Source organism: Sinohyriopsis cumingii, chromosome 17 (assembly GCF_028554795.1).
Source record: "Sinohyriopsis cumingii isolate HCF-2022 chromosome 17, ASM2855479v2, whole genome shotgun sequence".
Taxonomy (NCBI): domain Eukaryota; kingdom Metazoa; phylum Mollusca; class Bivalvia; order Unionida; family Unionidae; genus Sinohyriopsis; species Sinohyriopsis cumingii.
The window spans coordinates 52,348,742-52,364,625 of record NC_142977.1 but is presented as its reverse complement, the minus strand read 5'-3'; the positions used below and the strand labels follow the sequence as shown (position 1 = coordinate 52,364,625).

Sequence of the window (15,884 nt, the reverse complement as noted above, 5' to 3'; positions counted from 1 at the left end):
AACTCAACCTGCAAAGAAATCAAGCCTCGTATTTTGGTATTGTATCCACCCCACAAGAAAAACCTCTTCCCGGGAAACATTTACCCTTTCAACGTACTTAGTGAGCACCTTAAAAAAAGAAATGTGTTTATCTTTATTCTTTCTCTTTTCATTCTTTATCTCTTTCGGTGTCTCTGTCTATCTGTGTTTAGCTCTGTCTGTCTGTCTCTCATTATTGTACATATATGCAAAGGGACGTATATAAATGAAAACAAGTTACAGTAATGTATAACTTCTTATCTGCAACAAGGTACGTTCACACCTATATTAACATTTAACAGTACCTCTTTCGTACAGGGTGGAAGGTGGGAACCTGGGACGCTCAGTTGGTCGTACTTGTAATCCTTGGGTTGTGGGTTCGATACCAGCCCAGACTACCTCAGATAGACTGCCACGGTGTGTCCTTGGGAAAGTACTGAGCTCCAATTTCCTAGACATGATAATAGCCAATAATGTGTTAAAACGCCGTTAAAACCAGTAAAACCAAACAATCCAACAAGGTAGAAAGTCGACACTCTCTAACAGAATGTTTGCCGCTTGAAGGATATACATTCTGGTCGAACTACCCTCTTCAGGAGGTATGCACGAGCTAGATATGCGCGCGCGTGAGTGTGTGTGTGTGTGTGTATGTATGTGTGTGTGTGTGTGTGTGCGTGCGTGCGATACGCGAATGGCACAATGCCATCTCATTTCTCCGACTGGTTCTTGATGAAGGCTGTCATCTTCAAATAGTCAGATTAATGTCGTAAAGTTTATGGAATTTTCACTCCACATATTTTGCCATGTATGAATATATGTATATTTGAAGTCAGTAGATATAATTGTCATTTAGGCAATGGATTACTGTTGGGTAGCTTTGGCTTCTTGATCGGCCAATTTGTTACTCTTAATACCAATGTGACTAGGCAGCTATCAGTATAGATTTTATGAGCGGATGACGTTTCTGCAAGATCTTGGATATTATAGGGTTGTCAGACTTGAGGTTTTGTAAGGATTGCAGTGCGGAAGGTGAATGCGAAATGATATAATTTGTTATTTGAGTGGCTTCCATGTAATACACGGATTCTTTTTTATGGCTCTGATTTTTGAGGTGAAGACTGAAGCTTGAGCCGGTACGAACTCGATATGGGTGCCATGAGGCGGTACAATGGTAGCTCCAACCTGGTCTCCAGCTGTCGGCATGTCTGTACAAAAAGACGTTTGATAGAGGACTTTAATTTAATTAAAATTTACACTTTAAAAGGAGGGGATTTCTGGATGATTTTTTGAATGGCAAAGATCAAGTATAATGTTTAAATAAAATGCAATGTTTCCATCAGTGATTTTTGCTGCTTAAAGATGAGGATGAATTCGTATGCCAAAACGTTTTGTTATTTAAGCCTAAAAACTACATCAAATGGGGGATCTGGTGGATTGGAATATACTTTGGTAGTATCGACTGTGATAAAATGGCTCGTTTGCTGCAACACGGAGAGTTTCTGAAGAGCAAGTAATAAATATTCCAGACTAATTGTGTACCGGATCAAGAATTTGGTGGTATGATTTACAGTATGATCTGTACACAGTCAAGTGATGGTCAAATTTGGGTCTTACTAATTTCTCCAATAACTGGTCTAAGACCTTCGTATCACCACCCATATTCGTATTAAATCAAAGGATAGTATTATTTGTTCCTGTGATATGTAATATGTGAAAAGAAGGTTAGTTTCCGTTCGATAAATAAGTCCTATATATTGGTCTGCTCCGCAACATGAATAATTCAACCATGAAGATGGAGGTTCCGGTCATCGTGAATTCGATTTAATCGATAGAAACACATGTAACGTTTTTAGATTTCGAAAATTTGAACCCGTTATCTTTTGCCTATTTCAGATATTTTAGAACTCCAATTAGGCTTCACTAATGTTAATTGGTAATTGATGCACAGTAGTTAGCATCCTCTTCGATCCTTAACAAATCAAAAGATGTAAGCATATAAAAATCAGTCGGTGTTTAGGCATTTAACTATGCTGTTGAATTTGATCACGAATTGCAGTCAATGCCGGTGTTACTATGTTATTGATTTTGATAATGAATTGCAGTCAATTCCGGTGCTTAGGCATTTTACTATACTGTTTATTTTGATAATGAATGAGTGATTGACAATATGCTGCCCTGTTTTATACATGGAAGGAGTTCAGGCAGATCATTTATGGATCTGCCAGGATGTTTCATCTAGGACTTTAATACTTCTTCAACGTCCAATTGACAATAATTTTGGCTTTTCCTTTACTGGTGAAGGTTTCCGAATGGATCTAAAAGGGTCAAGAACTAATTTTCCCGTATGGGAAATAACACGATATTGGCAATTATTTCTTTTATTTGTCTTTTGATTTCAGATTCCTTCATTTATTTTGATTTTTTCTACTTAAGTTCCTGAATGTATATATGCATTGTTCCACATATGCCAACCAACCTATGCGTGTGTCTGTATGTGTCTCTATACATGTACTTTATTATCTCCTGATGAAGACATTCCTTTAGATGGAAATGTAGGGAAACGTTTTGTTTAATTTCCGTCGGCCGTTTTTGCAGTTGGGTTAAGAGAGAGTCAAAATATATGTATTTGTTACGCTACTTCTGCCATACAACCATTCGAGTTCAAGGATCCCTACAAAAGGAAATAATGACATTTAGGAAAGAGCTTAACAATATGTATTGGTTGGACGGAGTTTTGGCTTATGCATGTTTCAGCCGATCCGTGAGATAAAGCTACGACGAGATGGATGCTAAAGTTTCCAAACGGGATACTACCCTTCACTATGTGTCCCAATGACCCTATATTACAAAACTTCGGTTGATTGGTCAACCAGCAGGGCAATGACATTACTTCCTTCTTATGATTGGTCAACCATCAAGGTAATGACAATACTCCCTTCTCATGATCGGTCCACCAGCAGGCAATGACAATACTCTCTTCTTATGCTTGGTCAACCAGCAGGGCAATCACAGTACTCCCTTCTCATGATCGGTCAACCAGCAGGGAAATGACAATACTCTCTTCTTATGATTGGTCAACCAGCAGGGAAATGACAATACTCCCTTCTTATGATTGGTCAACCAGCAGGGCAATCACAGTACTCCCTTCTCATGATCGGTCAACCAGCAGGGAAATGACAATACTCCCTTCTTATGATTGGTCAACCAGCAGGGAAATGACAATACTCCCTTCTCATGATCGGTCAACCAGCAGGGCAATGACAATACTCCCTTCTTATGATTGGTCAACCAGCAGGGCAATGACAACACTCCCTTCTCATGATCGGTCAACCAGCAGGGAAATGACAATACTCCCTTCTTATGCTTGGTCAACCAGCAGGGCAATGACAATACTCCCTTCTTATGATTGGTCAACCAGCAGGGCAATGACAATACTCCCTTCTTATGATTGGTCAGCCAGTAGGGCAATGACAACACTCCCTTCTCATGATCGGTCAACCAGCAGGGAAATGACAATACTCCCTTCTTATGCTTGGTCAACCAGCAGGGAAATGACAATACTCCCTTCTTATGATTGGTCAACCAGCAGGGCAATGACAATACTCCCTTCTTATGATTGGTCAACCAGCAGGGCAATGACAATCCTCCCTTCTAATGATTGGTCAACCAGCAGGGCAATGACAATCCTCCCTTCTAATGATTGGTCAACCAGCAGGGCAATGACAATACTCCCTTCTAATGATTGGTCAACCAGCAGGGAAATGACAATCCTCCCTTCTCATGATCGGTCAACCAGCAGGGCAATGACAATCCTCCCTTCTCATAACCTAAAGTGAAGCCCACTTTTGTATTCTGCCGAGTCTATCGCGAAATAGCCGATGTGTTAGCACAAAATTTATTGTTTCTAATTGCATCATCGTTTAATGTTTTGCCCAATAAGGCAGTTTTGGGGACTAGGACGTACTGGTTTTATGGAAACAATATGGCATTCATTTAAAAAGAAGATGCATATTTGCTATATGACCTTTTTGATAACACTTGAAGGTAATTAAGGAACAGGAATTACCGGTGAAGTGTTAGCAATACAGGAATGTGCAGGTCGATTGCAAATGTTATCTGCACACGTTGCGGATTGTTTATGGGAAATATGATAGTAGCTGAAAGTCTTCGTGCAAATAGTTTATCAGAAGAGTTCTCTTCATAGGTTATTTTAAATGTCAGAATTCTTGTCTATTTATAGGTTCAGTGTTTGAAAGATATAGCTGCTTTATACATGTGCGTGTTTGTATGAAACCCTTGAAAAGGGTTAAATACCGCTGTTTGTATGAAACCCTTGAAAAGGGTTAAATACCGCTGTTTGTATCATCGTCATTGAAACCATTTAGCGTGTTTCAAATATTTTAGACGAAATGAGATGAATGTGAAATTTAAAGTTGCATTCATCACCAGATGAAGTAGACCTAAATGTATCAGTTTTTAGGTAATAGGGCTGCTGTAGTGTCTCTTAGCTATGTTTTCTCCACTTACAATGTATTTCGGTCCTAAATAGTTTACAGGTGCTGATGCACTCTTAAGTACCAATCAGCTAATTATTATTTCTAACGATTGTGTTGGGTGGCCGTTCTGAATAAAGGAAATTTTCCAGTTTGTACTTATACAATTGTATATTTTCTAACTGATCTGTCGACCAGAAGCCCATATCAAAACAAAACGATTCGTTCTTTTTGCATATCCGCAGTAGCGCAGAAGTTAATGTGGCGGAGTCCTAGTCAATGACTTGCGGGTTCCAATGTGGCGTCGTTGTGTTTATCTAGAAAGTAACTTTGCTCCCATTTTTATGATACTAATGCTGTGATGTTCTGTTATCACTAGTTAACAAAACATTCGGTAAAATAAGGAAAATGAAAATACCGTTAATAGTTTGAATTTGTTGCAGGATTAAAGCTTGCAATATTTCTGTTTAAATATTATTTTGCAGCGGAAGCCATTATAGCAAATTACACTTTGCTGTGTAAGAATTAGTGTACAGAACTGAGTACTGAACTCTTTAAATAATATGTAAATTGAAACGTACTATTTCGCTCTGTAACGAATTTATCTTGCATATGAAGAAACTTTGTTGATCTATTACTGAACCTTTGCTTGGTGTGAGGTGATTTTTAGTCTGACTGTTGTTATCCTGAATTATCCATTCACTTTATAACCGTCAAGTAACGTCATAAGAATCGTTAAGTCTAAGTAGCTACGTTCGCTGTGCACTGGCTGTTTGAACCATTTGGTCATCCTTTGATAATTTCGCTCATTTCGCATCTGTAGTATGGCGAGCACGAAGCCAGGCACAGTAGCTATAAATGACTTTCAGAAGATTACATACATACATTCATACATACATATATACATACATACATACATACATACATACATACATACATACATACATACATACATACGTACATTGCATCCAAAAATATAGACTAATGTCCTGGTTGTTAGTTCAAACGGATATTATTCGTTTAGTATCATAATAATGACAAGACTTTCTTCTAAATAAGGATAAGTGGCTTGTACAAAATAATCACATCACTTTTGTTTTGGTGCAACCTTCAGTATCATATTTCTATCCAAATTATGATGTACGTAATAAATTATTTATAGGAAATGTAAATCCATAAATCATTGTCCACTCAGATTCTGCTCTTTCTTTAAATGCGAAAAGAAGGCTAGGCACTGGGAACAAATAGTTATGGCATTTACATTAATTCCGGCTTAGACGATGCCCTTTCAATTCTTGCTCATTTCCAGACTCGAGAGGAAACAATATTGCATAATTCAATGCCAGTAACATTTAGAAGTAGATCATTTGTGCCTTCACAAATGACAACGTATAGAGCAAATGTTCCTTCAATCAGTAATATGACATAACACAGGCAACATCGTTTTTCAACAGGGGATGTTTGTCAGTTGAGAGACCAGGATTTTTTTGACATACTCTTCTTTCGAGAGGTGAGTTTATTTACTTCTATAAGCTGATATTTAAACCAATCTTGTCCAGATAGTGAGGGGCAAGATCATACCACGTGGTAGCAGCAGTGGAAAGGGCACCGTCTATACTGCAGTAGGATGTCGGGCGACGTTCAGCATTTAGATGTTGTTATGGGGTTTAATGACAGCTTATTAGTACAAGATAGGCTATACATGGCGGCCAGTATTACTGGGTGAGGAAGAACACCGGGAAGATTCCACTGATAATAATAATAATAATAATAAACTTTCTTTAACGAGGATAACACATTTGGTCATGACTGACCCATCTGCCATGTAGTCCTCAGTTTCTGTAATTGGCTATGTTAACATAAAAGGACACACACACACACACACACACACACACACACAAGACCATGCATATAATCAGGTATCGTCGCGCACTCTTTCATACATATTTAACATGAATGACTATGTGTGACAATGTTTACTATTCAGAGCTATTAATATGTCCTTCCAGCTGGTCAAGAAAGAATTTATATAATGATATTTTAAAAGAAGCAAGGGAAGTTGAATTACGTATCCTAAGTGGTAAGGAATTCCAAACAGTAGGTGCTGAACCAGTAAATGAGCTTTTGTAATGATTGGTTTTCGACCACGGAATCTGGAGATCGTTGTTAGTCTTCGATCGGAGATTACGCTCAGTATTTGATGAGCTTAATTCAAGTAGGTTAGAGATATAATCTGGAGAAACACCATTTACAGACTTATATGTCATGATTTAAAAAAAAATAAAGAATACGTTTTTGTAAAGGTAGCCATTGCAGATAAATGCGATGTATACTCGTCAGAGAAATGATCTGTGTTAGAGTGCGCTGGATAAAAGGCTACGTCATTGATAAATAGTAGAAAAATAAAAGGCCCTAATATAGATACTTGAGGAACACCACTTAAGATATGACTTGGTTCGGATGTACATTTACCCGTGCAAACAACCTGGTATATGTTAGTGAGATATGACGTGAACCAGGCAACTGAGTTTGGAGAAAACTTGTAGGCTAAAAATAAAATTATTATTGAGCACCGAATGGTCAGCTAAATCCATCGCTTTTTTTTAAAAAATCAATCAAGATTGCGCCAGTAAGTTCGCCTGGTTCGACTGCTAGTAGCCATTGGTCTATAAGTTTTGTCAGTGCAGTTTGACATGAATGATTCTGTCGAGAACCTGACTGTGCTTTATGGATGAGTTGGTACTTGGCAAGATATCTGAAAATATGCTTGCTGACATGTTTTCAATAATTTTTGAAAGTACAGATAGAACATATATGTGTCGATAGTTGGATGGTTCATTCTTTTCCTTTCCCTTATAAATTACGAATACTTGTGCTAATTTTAATGACTCCGTGAATTTTCAGGAAGTGATACTACAGTTAATTATTTCTTTCAATGACTCTGAGATTGATAAAGTCGACATTTTCAGAGTTTTAGGGTAAATTCCATCTAGATTAGCTGATTTATTTGTGTCAAGTTTATTGAGAATATCAAAAGTGTCATTTATTGTTATTAAGGGAATGTTGAAACTCACATGATTGGGTACCCTTTCATTCACGAATTTAGTAAGTTTGTCTAAATTAGGCTCTGGTTCACGAGAAGCTACTGGCAAGCTCTCTCACGTACCCACACTGGCCGAGCATGAGACTCGACCCCACGCAGACTGGCAGTGATCCGTAACGGCGACCGCTTTAGACCTATCAACCCCTCTGGATCCCTCATTCTGCATATAGACTCAGTATGTTTGTGTTGGACAGCGCGATGCATTTTATTGCATCTCCAAAATTTTCATGTTTTTACTAGACGAATGTTAAAAGGTTTTACTCATATTTTAGCTTTTGCATGGCATTAGGCTAATTTTGTATATGGTAAAAGGGCCCTGTTCCGACATACGTAACTACTTTTGTTATTTTTCCTGATTTTACGCTACCAATTGGAAAGACAACTACCATATTGTTGATAGTTATATATAAAAAGGGTTTCCAGAAGGCGCGCGAAGCGAAATTCCCGTGGTCGAAGTCAATCAATAATGAGGATACCGTGCAAGGATTTCATTGACTTATTTGAAGCAGTCAGATTCACGGATAGTGATATGTGAACATGGCAACATTTTACAGAATTAGCCTTGCCCAGATAACAACTTTAGGCATCCTGGCAATATGTTACAGAATTAACATAGGCCAGATAAAAGGGTTTATTTAGTGACAAACACTTGACAAAAATTGCCTTGGCCATGAAATGGCAAAGTGTAGTTTTCATGGCAAAGGTAAATAATTAGCCTTGGCCAGATAACTGTAAGTCTTGTTTTCATGGCGCATTCCTACATAATTAGCTATGGCCATATAAAAATGCAATTGTTCTGGTAACATGTTGCAGAATTGGCAGATAAAAGTCTTGTTTAAATTTAGTTTATGGCACTATATAAAAAGAATTAGCCTTGACCTGTTACAAGTGTAGTTTTCATGGCAACATGTTATGGAGTACGGCTTGGCCTGATATGAGTGTAGTTTTCATGGCTTCATATTACAGCATTAGACCTGGTCTGATACAAGTGAACGTAATGCTATGGTAGTTTATTTTTTGTTTTAAGTTAGATTTAAAATCGATCACAGGACGACACAAAGGGACTTTTATGGTGCACTGATTCGCATTCTTCACGATGAGTGTAACTGTAAATAGTATACATTTGGACATTGAGCTCAATGAAGACCGTACAGGAGTTGTTAGATAAGCATTGTCTGATCAGATAATGCTGTTGCTTTGCGTTGCATGTGTCATTTTTTGTCCGGATATGAAGGTATACTTTCATTTGCAAATTACCAGTATGTCAAAACACATCTAGCGCAATATTTTTATTAAAAATAAGGCAAGTTTTTATTTTACAATGGTCAAAACCATTTCCTTTTGATTAGCACACCCTACCATAAGATCATCCCGGATAGGTTATCGTGGTGGTGCATCCCTGGGTAAGGCACTTTACTCCAATTGTCTTGGCACTAAATAACCTACATGTGTTGCTCTACGGCAAAACAGACTAATCAACATATTGTTCAGCACACACGATTTAATGTTAACTATAATCCTGTATTAAGGGGATTAAAGTAAATTTGATCATACCGTTGTCGCTAAAACAAAAGGCTTAGTCGATATGCATCTTTCTCAAACATACTTTTTATCTTTTTCACGTGTCAGACACGGTCAGAATAAAGTACGAAATAGCTGCTACTTGGCAAATTAAAATACAATTAATTACTCCTAATCTGATCACTTTTAAAACTATTTAATGAGGTTAAGGATTAAAGGCTTAGCGAATGACCCAGATAAGCTACATGTCTGATGGTGTGGGTCAGCCCAAAATTAATGCAACGCAGTTGTGGTGTAGATAAAAGAAACATCTCCGTTGCGCAAGAAACTTTATTTACCATTTGTGTTTACTTGAGATCGCTGAGCTTTGCGCCTTGTCATGGATACTAAGAAAGAGGAAAGTGGAAGTAGCCTTCTCCCTTCTTTATTTTTAAGAAAGCCAGACGCTTTAATACCACTTATATATATATATATATATATATATATATATATATATATATATATATATATATATATATATATATATATATATATATATATATATATATATGCCTTCTACCTGTTGTATCAAAGGTTATAAATCAAATCTTGCTTTCTTTTGACAGAATCTCAATTTTAAAGTCGACAATATTTAAATATATTTAATTATTTTGTTGATTATATAAATCATAACGGCCCTTTTCAAATATGACCACGTTGTTTTGCATCAGTACATCTTCTTTTGAAACTATATATTTCAATGCTGTTAATAATCCACATTCACTACTTGTAACGACTTTTGCAACCACATTTTTACCTTTTCCGTGCCGTACCAGTTCTGATCGTTTTAATCGCCTATATGTCTGTGCCGGTTTAATACCGTTTCTATCTGTCCACCAATCATCTATTGAGACTCGGTACCGTTTCGTGCCTTTTCAAGATAGTTTCGCATGGTCTAACTACCTGTCGTTGTTGAAATCCGCTTACTGATTTAATACCACAAAGTTAATCGATTTCACGTAAGTTCTGTCAAAACGAGTAGAAACCTTAACATTAAAAACAACAGTTCAAATAATGTCTTACCGTATCGTGCTGTTTTAAACATTCTGTCTAATCATATCGTCTCGTCCTCGTATCGTTTTCAACCTGTTTTGTAATGTACCGTCTTTGTGTCATTTCTCGTATTGCAAAATATGTTAGAGGTACTACTTGTCTCAACCAAGACACAAGTTTGAAAAAAGTAATCACTATCGACGACACACCTAGAGCGATGAATTGCAAGAAAATAAGAACTTCTAATATTTCTATATTTAATTTTATTATGGTTGGTGAATTAGAGCAAAAATTTGTTTACAACGCGATTATAACGTGTTGGATACGCAATGAGAGAGTTAGTGGCAATATAAATGGATGCTAGCAACAAAAGATAACTAAGAATACTACACTTCTATATAGAAATTGAACGAATACAGAGCTCAAGCCAACATCATTCAATGCAAGGCACGTCTACAACTTTTGCATTTGATCTTTGTTAGGCGGAGATGGCAAATAGGTCTAGACTTAACATCGATATGTCGTCGTCTAATGTGAAGAAAACAAAAGTAGTAAAAAGGTTGTTTTTCAGGTGGAGGAGAGTGTAGATGTGTAGAATCGCCTGGAATGTATCGAATCCGCGACTCATGGATTACGCATCCGACGATCTACCGAATGACATAACCAAATAGTGACCTAGCTGTTGTACAAACCAGCTGTTCGTCCTACTTGACAAAATATGTGAAATAAAAACTCCACAAACTTAAGAACATCAAGCAATCTATTGGCGAGAGGCTTTCTTTATATACAACAAATCGTACATAGGAGGAGGTGTCGTACCGATCACGTATCGGACACATATCTGACTTGTGCATACCTCCTGACAGATAGACCTTGACTCGAGCGCACACGTGCCAATGTCCGATGACAATGGAACACATTCTTGTCAACTGCATCAGAATCAATTCGGTTAGACAAAAGCGTTTTCATTTGAGCCTCATAAAGAAACTGTATGATAATATACCACCATAGAAAATTTTGGACGTTTTGAGGGAATGCGGTTTATACAACAAACTGTGATCACATCTATTAAGGATTTTACATTTGCTACCTTCATCGTTTTTATATACATTTTACAGAATTTGAAACATTTTTTTTACGTTTTATAATTCTAATTGTTATAAATGGACCGAATTTTTTTTTGCAATCTGATTGGATATAAACGGTCATGTGATACTGATCAAGAATTTTTGCATACATCGGTAAATTGTGCACACTGTATCTGATCCTCTTTTTGCACATCAGCAAATTCTGCCGGCTACTTTTTTTTCCCATGTTTATACATCCGTAAATTCTGCAAACTACTTCTGGTTCCTAGTTACACAGAGGTAAATTATACGGACTACATTTTGGTTCCCTGTTTACCCATCGGGAAATTCTGCGGACTACTTTTGGTTCTGTTTCCAGGTCATTTTAAGTGTGTTTCATCTATACGAACGCCTTACAAATAATAAAAACAACCCCCCACCCACCGTCCCCGGTGATTTGCGATCAAAATTTACAACTCCCTGATTAAAATCGCACATTAGAAATTAAAACAATGTAATTGCACAGTCATTCCTTCACTGCAACACTAGTCCCTTTTGCCAAAGAAAGCATGACAGGCTCTACAAGCCAATCTTTTGAATTTATTGTAATATGCTCTACCACATGTTATTAAAGACCAAGGTCATATGACCAAAAAATGATCTCAATAAAATTGGACTTGATTTTGCTTTTGAAAAATCGAAATGCGTATATAGCAACAACAATAAATGAAATAGCAACACGTACCATACGCATGCGTAATATAAATTTAAAAAAAGAAAGAATTTCTTGATTTAAACGGCATCCACCAAGTTTTGTTGAAGAGGCTAATGAAAAAAAACTTCGAGCTAATTAACAATGAACACTTTGTTGATGAAATTTGCTGATACGATGACGGAAAGGAAGTAAATTGGAATTATATGGATTAAATGATAATGGTTGGGTATTTATTGATGTGTAAAATTTACCTAATAACTCACTAAGTAAATAAAGTCGGATTACGTTATCTTGAAGTTACTTTCGAACCACATATAGTCCTAAAGTTGTGCAATTTATTTTTACTTTGCTCGAACATTTGTCTTCAGTTGGAAGCATACAGATTGTATTGTGCGATTACATACATACATACATACATACATACATACATACATACATACATACATACATACATACATACATACATACATGCATACATACATACATACATGCATACATACATATATACATACATATATACGTACGTCCATACCAGCTGGGTTACTGGAGCTCTCCTCCGAAAAGATGAAATATATATTGAAGAAATGTCAATATACGGAACGACTGAAATATGGCTGTAACCTGCAAGGAAAGATGGAATCTGTGATAACTGGCTAGAGATGATATTGTGGGTGCTGCAGTCGTAGCTGTAACCTTTTCCACATCTTTCGAATTGCTATACACAGGGCTGTATGACCAATAAATGAGGCTCTTATTTAATTGAATTTACTCGGATGACACTTTCTCATTCGGCAAAGACTATTTATTACTATTGTGTGAGTGGCCATAGTGAGAACGTTTTTGAATGAGAATTTCGCAGTATAGACAATATTGATTTTTGCTGTTAAATAATGAAGCCGAATTCGTATATACCAAAAGGTAGCATGCAGTTTTGGTTTCCTATTGTACCTTATTTGTTAATTGTGCTTAAGGAAGCTGCTATTCCAGGATTAAGTGGATTATAGAGTACGTTTGTAGTATAATAAGGAACTAATTGAATTCGTCGTAGACAAGGCAATCGTTTATTTGCCTCGGCAAGGAGACTTGCTGAAGGGAAACTTCTAAATACTACCAAAATCCGAGTCCCTCGCTGAATTATCCTATAACAAATCTAAAGGTAATATTTGGGAGCTGATCCGTACACAGTCGAGCCATAGTCAAGTTTGGATCTTACTAATAACCTGTAGAGCCAGTCTGCAGTCCGATCTGTGTTTGCCTTGGCTGCTATTAAATCAGTTCTTTTAACATTTGTTCCTGAGATATCTAATATGCATAGGAAACGTTAGTTTATGGTAAAAACTAACCATTACAAGCCTGGTCTCCGCCGCGGTGGATATAAGAGAACCATCAAAACACAGAGCTGGGACATAAATAAATTGGTTTTGAAAGTGCGGAACCGTCTTTATCTGATATTTACTGAGCACACTTTAAGTAATTTATTTGAACATTTTTTGTTTACTTCTAGCAGTTCAAAATGTCTTCGACGTAAAATACGCAGTCTGTGCCACGATTAAGGCATTTAACTATGTTTTTGATTTTGATGTTGAAAAGAGTTGCTGAAAATACGCCACTCTGAGATACACCCATATCCTGAGGGAAGGGTGGTACCTACTGTTCTTAGTCATGAAATATTGAACATAAAGGAAGTGAAGTCAAGAATTTAAGTACCAATCAACCAACACTTTTTTCCTGAGAATACTAAGTGAAAAATTCCAAAGACATTTTTGTGATTTAATTACCAAATAATCCTAAATGTCCTATCACATGTCCAAAAGTATAGACTGTGCAGAATGAATTATTATAGTCTTGAATATCCTGATGTACTGATAGTCTTGAATTTCCTAATGTACCGATAGTCTTGAATATCCTGATGTACTGATAGTCTTGAATTTCCTGATGTACTGATAGTCTTGAATTTCCTGATGTACTGATAGTCTTGAATATCCTGATGTACTGATAGTCTTGAATTTCCTGATGTACCGATAGTCTTGAATATCCTGATGTAGTGATAGTCTTGAATTTCCTGATGTACTGATAGTCTTGAATATCCTGATATACTGATAGTCTTGAATTTCCTGATGTACCGATAGTCTTGAATATCCTGATGTACTGATAGTCTTGAATATCCTGATGTACCGATAGTCTTGAATATCGCGATATACCACAATGATGTAATTCAGAATGTCTTTAAATGAGTTAATAATAACCCCAAACTAGTGTATATCCAAAGTCATCGAGCACTTTGTAATTGCCATGAATGATTTAAACAAATAATTCCTTTCGAATTACATCTGAATACATTCATAAACTATGATAACACTTTGATTACAGAGACTGATCTAATATTGGAACGAATTATTTGCTTATCAAACCCCTATTTATACACATGTTACTTGTCCTATCACGTAATAGAATGTGACGGTTTCCAAAAGAGAAACCTTAGTCCAACTGTTAACAAGACTGACCTTGAAACGTAAGCAATTCCATTGTACTACTGTACTATGCACATTAAAGTTTTTCAATCCTCGACATGTGAAAGGTTTCTGTCCTTGTACTTCACATTTGCATTCAGTTGGAAGGGTTCATCTTCCTAGGCACTCTCAGAACTTTATTTGGCAATATCATGCAATGGAAATGGGAGCGAAGTGCTGTTCCCCAGGGTACTGCTACTTTGGCTCGGGATCGTAGAATAACCCCATACGCATTCACGCGTCTTGTCCTACGAGGTGACTGAGTAGCAGTAAGCCGTTTGTAGTCTTTACCTCCCGTGTCGTTGGGAAAGAGGTAGTTGAGTGCAAGAATATGTAGTTGGAGCGTTCCTGGGTAACTAGGCACAATTGTTGCTATAAAGTGCCAGTTAAAGGCAAGATTCGACATATGCCGAACAAGATTGCTGAAGAAGTTAGAGCCCTTCCAAATAAATGTAAACATCATGTACAACAAGAAAGAAAACAAAATATTAAACATAAATATGTTAAAATTCGGTGACGTTGTGTGTTAAAAATATAAAGGTGTCAAATATAAAATATTTAAAGCCAAATAGATAACATAAACCTCATTTCCTCAAATTTTCTTCTTGCAGAGCACGTCAAAATATTTCAGACGTGGAAGTTGACGTACTCATAAAGCACGTGTTCCACTGTCAGTGGCCACTAGCATTGTATGTACTCTGGATGAGGTTCACGCTTCAGAAGGTATCCATGAGTCAGGTTTTCATGTCCTGTACGCGATCGGCACAATACACCTCATCTCTCCGATTTGTTCTATACGAGGTATACCATTGTGACTCGGCAACCAAGAAGAGTACAGAATAATTCAGGCCAAAGGAGAATACTGCATCGAAGCAGCATCTGTCGGTCAATCATTTACTCAGTTACTTGCTACTTCTCCTCCAATGACACGTACAAAATCCATGTCGAATATATTACTACCACTGTGTCACCTCTTTTGAAATGCAGCCAGAAGGAATATAGCCAATTCGATAATGCTGAGTACGCAGGGGGGCCGAAGTTTCCACTCAAATGCAACACACTACTTTGGCATCATCTTCATCTAGACTTGCGGGAGGGGGGTCAGAAGGGCCGGGTCTGATCAATGAACTGGGAGCGCTAAGTTTCAGGGGCTATGGTAAAGGCTTTCAATTTCGTTGTTTGCAAACTTCAAAGGTGTTTGCATACTTTTCATAGGTCACCTTCACGAATAAGGCAATATAGTGCTATCTTCCAACTTGACAAAGGACATATACAACGAAGGCGGTCGCTGGAGTAAATTGACTGATGTTTCCCCATGGCACGAGCATATAAACTTGTACAACCCTGACTGGAGAAACGCAGTAAATGGGCGTAAGTGTCCTCTTGTTGGGCTCCTTAGTGGGTGGAGAGCACAGGTGACGATTT

The 15,884-nt window shown here is 37.2% G+C and overlaps 1 long non-coding RNA gene across 1 annotated transcript in view; it reads left to right on the top strand.

The window, feature by feature from the left end:
- Nucleotides 1-5,913: 5,913 nt before the first annotated feature.
- LOC149778700 (uncharacterized) overlaps nt 5,914-15,884 on the top strand; it is a 140,487-nt gene continuing 130,516 nt past the window's right edge. Inside the window, exon 1 of the long non-coding RNA XR_016415361.1 lies at nt 5,914-6,021. This is a non-coding gene — a long non-coding RNA (uncharacterized LOC149778700). The remainder of the gene's footprint in view (nt 6,022-15,884) is intronic.